The sequence below is a fragment of the Saimiri boliviensis genome, chromosome 18, assembly GCF_048565385.1.
Source record: "Saimiri boliviensis isolate mSaiBol1 chromosome 18, mSaiBol1.pri, whole genome shotgun sequence".
Classification (NCBI taxonomy): Eukaryota; Metazoa; Chordata; class Mammalia; order Primates; family Cebidae; genus Saimiri; species Saimiri boliviensis.
Genome location: NC_133466.1, coordinates 19,248,408 through 19,262,211, shown reverse-complemented (window position 1 = coordinate 19,262,211; position 13,804 = coordinate 19,248,408). Strand labels below are relative to the sequence as shown.

The 13,804-nt window shown below is 34.9% G+C and overlaps 1 long non-coding RNA gene across 2 annotated transcripts in view; it reads right to left on the bottom strand.

The window, feature by feature from the left end:
* The window catches only part of LOC141582056 (uncharacterized), a 237,752-nt gene that overhangs the window by 71,952 nt on the left and 151,996 nt on the right, over positions 1-13,804 (bottom strand). The window contains exon 1 of one of the 2 annotated variants that reach the window (XR_012514901.1): positions 6,328-6,971. The exons of the other annotated variant lie outside the window; for it this stretch is intronic. This is a non-coding gene — a long non-coding RNA (uncharacterized LOC141582056). Of the gene's footprint in view, positions 1-6,327; positions 6,972-13,804 lie in introns of those variants that run through there. 2 annotated transcript variants of the gene reach the window in all.

The following is a 13,804-nucleotide window of genomic DNA, read 5'->3' as shown; positions in this document are numbered from 1 at the left end:
TGTGATCCCCAAAATTTTCTAATTCGGATAGTAAATTACATGGCTTTCTATAAATAACCTACTAGCATTGTGGTATTTATAAAGCTAAAAGAAATGTTAGAAGTCAACTAGGGCCCAGTAAATTTTCCAAAATGTTTCCAAAATTTTCCTAAGTTTCCAAAATGTTGCCCAGAAAGCATTCTGAAATGTGTGGTAAAGTTTTTGGTTGTCCCAATACCTAGAAGGACTGTGTGTATTTAGCAAACAGTAGCCAATGGTGCTTATTTCTCACGGTAGGACAGAGCTGCACAACAGAATGTGATCTCAGTCTTGTTTTAAAGATAAAAACCTGAAATCCAAAATGTTAAGTGGATTGCCCCAGTACATTCTTAACAAATAGTAGATCCCATGACTAAAACCTTGGGTTCTTGCCTTATCTACCAGCCTTGTTAGGCACTACACCAAAACCAAAAAGCTGTTCTCTCCATCTTTCCTTTCTTCCTTCCCTTTTCTCTTCATCCTTTTCTCATTTGACTTTCAAACTAAAAATGTGGGTTTTTTAAACCTATAAAATAATGGCAATACCATTCAACTTTTACTTATAAGTGGTAGAAAATTCAATTTAGCCTCAGAGAGCAGGGAATTGTTTATTAGCCAACTGCAATAAGTAATTCAGGGGTAAATCATTCTGAAATACAGATTAAAGACATAAAATCTCACTTCTTCTAACCCTTCTATTCTCCCTCCAGTTTTTTTTCCCCCTCACCACTCTGCCCAGCTCAGTTGCCTAGTCCCCAGAATACAGGATACAACATCTGTGGTGGCTTCCATTGAGATTTATTTTCTAGATTTTCATTAAAATAGCAACTGAATTGACTCAATAAAATGTTGCTTATCCTAATAAAGCCCTTTAGAGCCTTGCAAATTTGCATTTAATACTCTTTAGTGACATTACAACATTAATAATCTGTGCCTAAAGAGTAATAAAAAAAACCTTTATACTTTCTATTTAATAGAGGTAGCTTCATAACCCTTCATTTTCATGCTACTCAGATCTTAACATACCTTAAGTGGAATCACTGACTTAGGCTGAGTGAATCTGAGACTTCTTTTAATCTATTTGTCTTCCCTATATTTCCCAGTCATGAAAAATAACACAGATACATTGCAAGCTCCACAGTATGAGTCTTAAGCATCTCCTTAAGAATTAATGATTTCTGATTTACCCAAAGTCTTTTCATATCTAATGGATCTGAGACAGGAAGGGAATAAAAAGAAATGGAGGTGGAGAAGTAAGGGCAATAAGTTCCCATAAATTATCTACTCCTTGTGGATGAATTCCTCACTACTAAAAACTGTACTGAAGACATTGTGCAGTTAGCTGGAAGGCTTGAAAATAAACCGATAAACAGGAGACCAGCAGGTATGATCCAGGAAACTCACACATGCAGATATTTTTTTCCTTCAAATCATTGCAAAAAAAATCCTATCCAGCAACAATTTGTGCCTTTTATGGCATCTGAACACAATCTGTTGGAAGAGTCATTTTTACTTCTCCATTGCGTTCGAGATCCATTTTGAAAAAAAAATCAATGAGAGAAGGTGAAAGAGTTTTGGAAACTGAGAGACCCACTAGTGGAAAAGCACAGGCTACTCATCCTGCATTTTCCAGGAGTACATCTGCTCTGTTGCAATAGTAATTCTTTTGAGCCCTATCGGGGCTCAAACTACTATTTAATGTTCAGAGTCTCAGATTTGCTCTGAGCTCAAGTACAATTATAATAATTTTAAAACTTAATGAAAACAGAGACAAAGCTGTAGAATATCATGAAGCGTATCAGCCTAATGCATCTGGCACAGAAACAAACCGAAGGGAAAGAAATGAAAGAAAATGAAAAAAAAAAAAGAAGATGACTATATCAAAATTGTCATATAACAATAAAATAATATAGTTTGAAATGCAAAACAATACTAAGGAAGAGAAGGAGGTGGCTAGTGAAGTTCGATGCTGAAAAAGTATTCACTAATTAAAAGGAGAGAAAAACATTCTAACTAAGCAAGAACGTAAGTGAATAATGCACTTCAGAGTTGAATACAAATGACCAGAAACTTGAAGCTCCCATGTCCTCATTCAGATAAAAGTTCCCTGACAGAGAGAAGCAGTGTCTGCTCTGATGACTTCATGAAGTAATGAATATATCTAAAAGACAATGATTCAGGCAAAAAGAGTAAGGTGAGAGTTTGACAGTGGGAGTACAGAAAACATACAATATTATTTTAAAAATTTGAAAATTGAGGAAATGGTCTAATTGTCGTTAAAAGAATGTATCTTAGCAAAAAGACACAATGGAAGACTAAGCCTGAATTTAATGACAATTTGAAAACATGGCGCCACCTAACCAATAACTTCTATGTCAAAAAGTACAAACCAATTTACAAATGGCTTTAACCAAATTTTTATGAAACTTCTTTAAATTCAGGATAAATGTAAACCCATCTGATTCCTACTCTGGAGTTGTACCAAACCCAAACAAGGACAGTACAAAATAAAGAATCAGGCTGGGCACGGTGGCTTACACCTGTAATCCCAGCACTTTGGGAGGCAAAGGCAGACAGATCACCTGAGGTCAGGAGTTCAAGACCAGCCTGGTAAACATGCTGAAACCCCAGTCTCTACTAAAAATAAAAAAATTAGCTGGAGATGGTAGCGCACGTCTGTATTCCCAGCTACTCCAGAGGCCGAGGCAGGAGAATCATTTGAACCTGGGAGGCGGAGGTTATAGTGAGCCAAGATCATGCCACTGCACTCCAGCCTGGGTAACAGAGCATGACTTTGTCTCTAAATACATACATACATATATGCATATCAGAGAGCAACCTCATGTAGATTAGACAAAAGCAGGGGGATCTTGCAAATCAATAGGAAAAAGATGATCTATAATTCAGTAAATGTTCCTTACCCTTTATATAAACAAAGATAAAATTAAAGTCCCAGATCTTACATGTAAAAGCATATGCAGTAAAAAATCTTTTAAAAATCTTTTCATCGAAAGATGTACAAATGCTACACGAGTTTTTCCTATCCAATAAACTGTTCTTATACATTATTTTCTTATATTTTAAATATCATGAAAGGGCACAGAATATCACAATTTAGGATGAGAAACAAAAGTCTGTGGCATACTGAGAGATGCAGTGAATTGTGTATTTTTAAAGTGCCTATAAGAAAATCTAAAATATCAAACTTGCCGTTATTCCAATGTTCGAAGAGGTACTTTCTTTACCCAATCTCTTATTGCTTATTTAAATAGGCAACTTTTTTTAAGAAATGCTTTTAGATCTGATTTTTAATTTACCCATTAGTTAAAGAATAAGCTTTATATCTTGTAGAGAAGAAACTAGTAAACATTCACTGAGGTGAGCAGCTTCATTAGCCTTCTTAATTCATTTTCACTCACTAGATACTAGGAGCTTAAGTCAGAGAAAGCAAATTTTGTTTCCATTGAAACAAAGACATTTCAGTTTGGATAAACATATTATTTACAGGCAAAGAAAGCAGAGTTTCTCTATTAACTACAGAATGAACATGAGTGTTAAAAAACAAAGAGCAGAAATTTGGCTTTTCATTTCAGTTTCTGCACTAGCTCTGTTCTTTGAAATATTAAAACATATTTGTATTTGTATTTGTATTTGTGTTTTGCAAAAATGGGAATAAAATCAAGCTACTTCACAGAACCCATAATAAGGAATATAACATGCATCGAATTGTACATAAAACATATGTAAAAACTAGGAAGTAGTTGCATATATATTATTACATATGAACATGAAAAGAGCATAATAATGTGTACGGGTGACTTTCATCTGCACTGAATTACCTCACTTGTAAAGAAGATAAAGGATCATACAAAATTCAAATCAAAGTATGAATTTTTCCCGAGTAAAAATTTTACTGAATATAGTGTGTATGTGTGTGTATGTCCAACCAAAAAAATTTTATCTTAGCAAAGGCATCCATTGGATAAGAGTAGGGTCTATGTGATTATCAAAGAAAGAGTAGCAAAGATTCCTCATCACTTTGATTAACAATTGCTTATACATTTACTTTGGAATTTCTCATTTGCTTAATTCTGCAGGATAGATGAAATAATTGTTAACACCTTTCCCCCACCAAGGAAAGCTCAGTCTTTCCTCTATGTTATTCTCCAAGTGAACTGATCATTTAACATAGACTTGAAAGATGCATTCTAGTTACTCAATATTTTCTATATGGCTAAAAATCACTTTGCCAAAAAGCCCAGAAAATGGCCATAAAATAATTTTTCTGCTTTACCTTAATGATAAACTTACACAATTAATTTTGTGACTGAAAATGTCTTGTATTATATCTCTATGTGAGTTTTTTTTTTCTCTCTCTCTCTCTTCTCTACTAACCTTCCACCAACTGAAGACTGGACATTATTTAATCATGCTAGCAAGCATTTGAGTTTTTAACAGGGATTTCTGCATACAGATATGCCCAACCAATGTTTTTTCCATTACAGAACCAAATTACAAGCAAGGAAGATAACAGGGATTATGCTTTCTCATTATTTTTATGTTTTACATAATTCAGCAGTATTATGTGGCCATAAGAGCATAGCAATCAATATTTCTTGAATACATAACTAAGGGCAATCTGATAAAGTAAATGAATGAGCACACAAGCAGCTAAGAACCACAGAGAGAGCTGGGTGTGTTGGCTCATGTCTGTAAACCCACGGAGACCAAGGTGGGCAGATTACTTGAGGTCAGGAGTTCGAGACCTGCCTAGCCAAAGTGGTGAAACCCTGTCTCTACTAAAATACAAAAATTAGCCAGACATGGTGGTGGGAGCCTGTAATCCCAGCTATTCAGAAGGCTGAGGCAGGAAAATCACTTGAACTCAGGAGGCAGAAGTTGCAGTGAGCCGAGATCATGCCACTTCACTCCAGCCTAGGTGACAGAGTGAGACTCTATCTCAAAAAAAAAAAAAAAAAAAAAACTACAGAGAGAGATGTAGCAGTAGTAACTCACTTGTAGTAGACAGCTATCAAGGCTTTGGCCTTCATTTCTGTCTGATTTCATTTCCGATGTAATAATAATCAATAAGGGATTTGTTATTATTTCCAAGTTTGGAATCTATTCTTTTCTCCTCAACTTAGTGTTTCCAGTTAATGCCTTTTCTGGCTCAATAAATTCCTGAACACTTGGAAATGACACCATGAGATCATTTGATTATTGTGAGGTATCAAGAAATAATATTTTAGAAATGTTAGATGACCCAGCTCAACAGGCAAGACTGTAGATGAGTCTTGAATCAATTTTTTTTTTTTTTTTTTTTGCCATAGACTTGATGGTCTTTGTTTCTAACTGCCAAGGAAACCTTCAAGCTTATTCTAATCCTCATTTTATTGCTCTAGTCCATATCACTTAAAGTCTACTTTCCTTCTGCTGTGAGTTTCATTGTATTCTTATATGGTTCTCAAGTTGGCTGGGCCAAGATGCCCTGTCTACCTCTTTCAATCAATTCCCTTGGAAAAGCCAAACATAATCTTTTCAATGTTTAATCACGAGCTCTGCTCTCACATCGAATGCATTGATTACGTGGAATTACAGAAATGAAGTCCATATCTCTTTCCTAGAACTTTTCAGTGCTGTGTCTCACCCCTACAATTGTAAAAGTGTCTTCACAAATCAAGTTCAAGTTCACTATTGTCCTTTTGATTGCTTGTCATTAGATAGTGGCCACCCTTGTTAAAGACACTCCAGAGTTATTTTCACAGACCCAACAACTTTCTCCAGCAGGCTTGACAGTCAAGGTTACAGCTTTTATTATGGCCAGATCCACCTTGTCTCTGACAATTTGAAAGCTGGTTTTTGTATCACTGCTATTTAAATTTCAGTGAAAAACCTCAAAGGGAGGAAAATAAAACTTTGACTTCACTGACATTAACTGTCCTCAGACCCTCACCCTACCCTGCAATTTGGGACTTCAGTTTTTTCTGTTCTATTTTTCTTTGTACTTATAACTAAAATGGTGAATTCGAAGGTTCAGAGAAATAAAGGAAAATTCTGTACATAATATTCAAAGATTTAGTATTTCTTTTTCTTCCAACTGACTTTAAAATATTTTGTTCCCCAAAGTAGATATCACCAGGTTATTCTGTACCATGTTTAGATGAATAAAAGCTTTCCTTTATAAAGACTGTTGGAACATTTTAATAAAACAAAAAACAGGCAAGCAAAATACCTTAGCAATGTTAGCAAAACATTTCCCACCAAATCCAAAAGGAAGTACATTGTTCTAAGTGTTGTATTAATACATACCAATAGGCACTGTACTAAGTTGATATCCTTCGCAGGCATCTGCACACTGAAAGTTTAGATATTTACAGTGTTCTCCAACCAACCCACAGCTTTTGAGTCTGTAAGTAGAAGTCAGCTCTGTGCCAGTTATATGAGTTCAATGTCCCACAGTGCTGATGCCTTTTCTAGAAAACTGTATTTCCTGGATAGGATCAGAGAATAAAAGCGAGAAGAGAAAGACTGCAGTTTTGACTTAGGTAATATAAAAGCAACCTCTTTTGTCTCAACCTCTACTTCAATTAAATTACACCTAAATAAGTTGGTGCAAATTTTTATTAGTGAGAGTCTCGGCCGTTTGTCATGACAGAGAGGACCACTTGTTTCCCTTCACGGCAATTACATGACTGCTGTCTGAAAGAGGGATGGTCTCATAAAGAAACTTCCTTCAGTTTCTAATGTGTCTATCTTAATAAGACATTGATGTGTCCACTTGAGTAAGGTATTGTTAGTTTTGGTAAAATTGGACTTTTCTTGGTGGATTGTTTTCCAGATTTAAGTTAATACCAAATAATCCTATACCACTTAAAGAACCAATTTATGTGTAAAACTTGCAGCAAACTAATTTTGCCAAGCCCACTGCAGGCACCATTGATCATGTTCAATGTGTTACGCAAGCCAAACCTTGTGCCTGCCAAGATCATAAGTTCTGGTCCTTGACCACAAATTGTGCATGCGTGTGTGTGTGTGTGTGTGTGTGTGCATGTGTGCACGTGCGCACGCAACATGCTTAGCACTTTGAGATGATCAGAACACTCAAATCTGTTTACTGAAGAAATACACATTATTAGTATAAAGTACACTATGAAACAGGAAAGCAACCAAGTGAATCCCCTCGGTGGGTAGATTATCTATCTAATAATAGGTACGATGTGGAGCCTTACTCTTCATTTGTATGATTTTTCTGCTACTTACATTTCTTTGTATAGTATACAAAGTTTCACATCGTTTGAGATTCTAATGTAACTAAGCAAAGAGAACATTACATTTTTGTATTAACCTAAATTTGCAATATATAAAAACATTGACATCCTGAACTTCAATCTATGAAGTATGTCAATTAAGTGATAATGATTCTAGAATTAACCATGACATCAATACTTAAAATTAATAAAAGCAATATTTAAAACTAATAAACCATTCATTTTTTCATAAAATCTTGATTTTATGTTAATCTGTCTATAAAATCTTGATTTTATGTTAATCTGTCTATAATTTGTCTATAAACCTTGTTAAAAGAAATTTGTAATTCCACAAATAGTGTATTTATCATTTTACTTTGGGGGCATCTCATGAGAGTTATCTATTGTATAATAATTTAAAATATTTACTTAAAAATTCTAGTTTATGTTACAAGTTATAGTATTATCTCTTTTTTGCGAGTATCAAAGGAACAGGCTCATACAATATGCTTTATGTAAAATAATTTTCTGTATTCCTACAAGTATTTTCTGATTTTAAATATTTTTGATAACTGAGCACAGTGGCTCACACCTGTAATCTCAGCATTTTGGGAGGCTGAGGCCAGAGGATTGCTTGAGGCCCAGAGTTCTAGCTACCCTATGCAATATAGTGAGATCCAAATTTCTGTCTTCAGAAAAAAAAAAAATTTAATTAACTGGTTATGGTAGTGCACATCTGTAGTCCCAGCCACTGGGGAGGCTGAGGTGGGGGGTTTGGCAGGGATCACTTGAGCCCAGGGATTTGAGGCAACAGTGAGCTATAGTTGTCCCACTACACTCCAACCTGGGTGACAGAGTGAGACCCTGCCTCAAAAAATAAATATAGGATCTGTTTTTACTTTTGCAAATAAGTTCTTAGTTACCCGCCCTAAAAGAAATTGACCACAATTTCTACATAAGAGGAACAGTACTGGACTTTTCCCTTAGCTGCTCTGGCCAAGGGTTACACCTGCCCCGTCTGCCCAGTAAGTGGGTTATTGGAGAGCACCTGGCCCAAGGACATACAAGGTTGCAGTGGGATGAAGGTGGCCATCACAAAAAAATATGTCTACATCCTAACCTCTGGAACCTGTGAATGTAATCTTATTTAGGAAAAGAAAAATGTATCATTACAGATATACTCAGTTTGAGGTCTCAAGATCATCTGAGATTAACTACATTAGTGTTAAGTACTATAATGTGTCTCTATAAGAGACGAAAGAGAAGAAGACACAGACACAGAGAAGAAGGTCATGTAAAGACTGAGGCAAAGACTAGAATTACAAGGCAAGAAACATCTAGAGTCACCAGAAGCTGAAAGAAGAAAGAAAAAAATATTCTCTAGAGTTTTCTAAAGGACACAGTCTACCAGCCACCTTGATTTTGCATTTCTGGCCTCCAGAACTGTAAGAGAATAAATTTCTGTTGTCTTAAGCCAGAAACAATTTAATTTGGTGGTAATTCTGATACAGCAGGCCTAGGACTCTAATACAAATATACCATTTGAAAAATGCCTTATAAAAAGAGCCTTCAATAAATACTCAGCCTGTCAGGGAAGTTGGTATTTACATTATCTCAATAGATATGTCTCTGAGAGTTTGAAAATAAAATATAGAAAATAATGAAGATGTTCATAACTAGAAGATACTAAGAATAAATATAAAGAGAACAGTCAGGGAGAGGAGCTAAGTCAGGTTCCTGAAGAAACATAAATGGATAGGTAGGGTGAAGACAAATAATTCAGCCAGGGCTTGACAGCCCTTCCCAGCTACTGTGATGAAAACCTTTAGTTGGCATAATTCTCATTTATAAGTATAACCTCTGGTGAGTATAGTAACCTCTGGTCTTTGTAACCAAACTATTCTTATTAACACAATCATTCTAAAATAGCAGTAGGGGTTTTGCTGTGGTCAAAGTTTATACATAGAGTTAACTACACTTAGACATATCCAGTCATAACCAGCCCTGCTGGTATCCATAGATCAGAGCTCTGATGCTTCAAACAAGCATTTTCTAGACTCAAGAGCATCTGCAAAGCTGCTATTTGGAAAACCCCTCAGAATTTCCTACACATTCATTTGTGCCAAGGTGGCTGGCCTGTTATCCTGGTGAGTACACCAGTGTGTATCTCAGTTTCCACAAGGACTCATTAATAGTAGCTCCTACAGGTTATAGAATTCAGACTATCAACTAGTCTAAAGTCATGTCGCCTCAAAAAATTAAAAGTAAATTTCATCAGCTTTGCCAATGAAATTATATTTTAGAAGATAATCAAGTACCATTTACTTAACCCTTTAGATTTTTCAAGATCATTTTTATTTCAAAGGTATTGATCAGTAACTATCCTCATGAGATAACTACCACTTTACTATATTATATATTTTATTGTATATTGCGTTATATATCTATTATACATTATTATATATTTTATGTTGTTTTCCAGAAAGAAAGTTAGTGAAGAAGAAAATGTTATATGAAGAATGCCTCAAGAAGTGTTAAAATTATTGAACATCATTTTTCTTTTAAAGTCCTACAAAATTAGTATCTAATAGAATTTAGCAGCAAAATAGTTCTTTTCTTTAAAAAATCATGATTACTTTTAACAAATAAAAAATTTTGCTGTGTTTTATCATTTTATCTTGATTTTAAGAAGCTTAGAGTTCAACCTAATGCTTAATTATATGTATTATTTTAGTGTGGGCTGTATGTCATAGTGGTTACGCTTGATTTTGGACTCTGCCATAGCTATATTTAAATCCTGACTCTGCCAACTGACAGTTACGTGACATTCGGCAGGTCACATAATCACTCTGGGCTCCAATATTTCTATCTATGAAATGGAGATAAAAATAGCACTTACTTCAGTGGGTTCTTGTGAAAAGCAAATTAGATAATACAAATAAAACACTTAGAAATTGGGCTGACTATAGGATCAACATAATACACTCATGTCTGTATTTCTGCTCTGATATCTTTATTCTAAACAACTTTCTATTTTTTGTAAACAGTTAAAATACGAATATAAATACAAGACATAAGAAAGAAATATTAAGTTAAAAAAGGACCCAAATGGCTTGGGGAAATAGATTAATAAGTGCAACTGCTGGCTTTAAAAGGCTGCACTGAATTTCTGAGCTTTCTTTATACCTCCTTTAAAATACAGTTATTAGTGGTTAGACAAGTTAGAACAAAGGAAAAAAAATGTAGCATTTGGGACATCATAAAGTGATGCTTGGTCACAAAGGTGAAAACTGGCAATTTCCCCTTATTGGTAGAGATGGAAATTAATCTTACTAGTCAGTCACAGGAGTGTTATTTTCAATATGCTCCAAAGTCCTGATCCCGTTCTTTCTACTCCAACATAAATCTCATTTTTAGAAGTATAGGATAGCTACTCAAAATGAGGAAGCACTGATTCAAAAGATAAAGCAAAATTAGAGAGATCTAGAGAAGAATATCTAAAGAAGATGCAGTCAGGCAGGCTTCAAGCCCAAGTAAATCTAAATGATGATATGTTTTGAATCAAGGATTAGCCAACATACAGTGTGCATGAATATTTGTAGACTAGAAAAAAAGACTTCTCAAAATGAAATTAGGAAGCAATCAATAAAAATATCTGTGATATGAGAACTGTCTTTTATTCTAAAATGCAAACCTAAAAAAGAAAACAACTGTATTAGAACTGGAAAAAGGTTTGGGAAATTTTTAAAGCCTCATTTAGAGGTCTGTCATTAATTTCTTTAATTCACCATAGTGTGAAGAGCTACAAATTCCAACACTATTATATTTACACTCTTTCTAACAAGACTTCTAGCTCAATAAAAAAATAAATCCAGAAGCCATAGGCATATGCAGATCTTTTTATTGCCAGGTAATTATTACAGTATGAGATGTACTTCCAATCAGCTGTATCTGTCAAGTGCTCTCGTCTATTGTCCTATCAAAATCTTTACTCAGGACTAATTGCATTGATTGATGCAAAGAGATTATTAACATCACTTTTAAGCTTACAAATATGAAAAGTAATTACTTTTTAACCTACAAAGTTAGCCCTATATTTCAAAATCTCTTTAAAAGAAGGCCAAAGATTCTGAATTCTGTCTTCATCTAACCGAGTCAGCAGTGATGTTTAGAATGTCTGAGGTCTTATAAATGAAAATAAAATGACTCATGTTCTACCTGGTTGCACTGGTCGATGTCTTTTTCCAGTTATTAGTCATCATAACTGAGATCAGAGTGGTAAAAAATCTTGCCTTAATGTTCCCCATTTGATTCAAAGTAAAAATCAAGGTTTCCACTGAAAATATCAATTATTCATGTGGTGTGTCTTATTATCTATTATATATTAAGTTGCTATTTTTTTAAGACAGGATTTTTCCCTGTTTTCAAGGCATGTCATAGGTATGTCTCTGAGAATTTGAAAATAAAATATAGAAAATAATCAAGATGTTCATAACTGGAGAAATCCTGAGAATAAATATAAAGAGAAGAGTCACAGAGAGGACCTAACCTGGACTGTAGTGGCAAGATCATAGCATGCATAGCTTCAAACTCCTAGCCTCAAGTGATCCTCCAATCTCAGCTTCTCAAGTAGCTGAGAGTACAGGTCATTATCCTGGACATTATCCTGGCTAAGTTTTGTTTGTTTGTTTCTAGAGATGGAGCCTTGCTATGTTGCCCAGGCTTGTCTCAAACTCCTGGCCTTGAGCAATCCTTCTACCTCAACCTCCCAAAGCACTTGGATTACACAGACTTGAGCCACCATACCTGGCATAAATTTTATATTATGAAGATTGACTCCGCCATCACTACTCACATGGTTGAGAATTTGTGTAGTAGACCAATAAATTGGTATGACAGGAATTTTACTGATATTCGTAACAAGCAGGGGTTTCTCTAATCATAGAAAAATTCCCTGAGTCTGGTAGACTGCAAAATGTCTCCACAAAGATGTTCGTATCATAGTTCCAGAATCTGTAAATGTTACATTGCATGGCAAAAAAAAAAAAGGATTTTACAAATATGACTAAATTAGTGATCTTGATAGGAGAAGATTATCTTGAATTACCTGGGTGTGCCCAACGTAACTGCAAGGGTCCATTTAAAATAGAGGCAGTAGAGTTAGAGTCAAAAAGGCTAAGTGATGACAGCAGAGAGAGAAATTAGAAGATGCTAAACCACTGGCTTTGAATATTAAAAGTGGGACCACAAGCCAAAGAATGCAGAAGGCCTCTAAGCTAGAAAAGGTAAGGAAACTAATTCTCCTGTAGAACTTCCATAAGGAATGTGCTCTGCCAAAAATGGGGTGTTTGTTCAGCAAGACCATTTTGAACTTCTGACTTCTGGAGAATAAATTTGTGTTGTTTTCATCTGAGCTTATGAGTAATGAATTTATGACAATTTGAGTTATGGCTGTTTGTCACAGCAGCCATAGGAAATGAATGCACTGAGTTACTTCAAATTTACTGTATTTTTATTCATATTTTTGCATGTGGTCCGTGCAGGTATAAGAGGGTGATGCATAAGTAGGTGCAGACCCTAAGCAGCCTCCATTGGGTAAAAGCTGTTCTTTACTGGTTCTTCATACCTAAAAAAACACGATCTTCTTCAGTTCAGGTAATCTCTTACGGCCCAACTAGATACTTCTTAAGGGTTACCTTAAAAGTTCCTTCATAAGAATTTCATGAAGTAATTGGGACTAGTTAAGAATTACTCAAACTGAATTTTATAAGAAATGTTTACTTAGATAGGTAAAAACAGTAAAATTTAAATTATAGACAAGCTGATTATATTTTATTATGTGATTTCCATGCCTTTCTCACTGGGTAATTTATGAAATAAGTAGTTGTGCATGGCTAAAGGAAATACTGATGTGTTCTATAAGTGGAGTGGCATCTGCTTTATTTTATTACTTGCTCCCGCATAATCCCCAGTCCTTTTGAATTTTGAACTTTTTTGTATCAGGAATAATTCTGCCTGTCTGAATTTTGTTCAAAATTCTGAATTTTAAACCTAGGTTTTCTTCTATGAACAACTATATTCGTTCTGATTTTTTTTATCAAACATTATTTCATTTAACAAACATTTACAGAGTACCTGCTGCATGCTATCCTCTCTTCAATGTACAAAACTGTCCAAAATACCTGCCTTATGGAGTTTAATTCTAGTGGGTCTGGGCAAATATGTGAAGGGATAAATGTTTCTTCAATGTAAGTCTAGTGAATGTATCTGCTGGAATCACCAACCAAAACCAAAGAAGGTTTCCTTTCTTTTTCTCTGCTGGAAAGAGAGGGGGTGTGACTGGTTGGAGGTGAGGAAAGGGAGATGAAAAGAAGCATTAGAGAGGTGATATTTAGTGACTTTATTGACTGGGGGCACACAAAAAAATTTCCACATGGAGTGCTTTTTCTAAATGTCCTTACCCATTACTACAAATTTCAGTGATAATTTACTGCAATGCTCTGTAAACAGATGTCTCTGATTTTGCTATTAAACAGCTA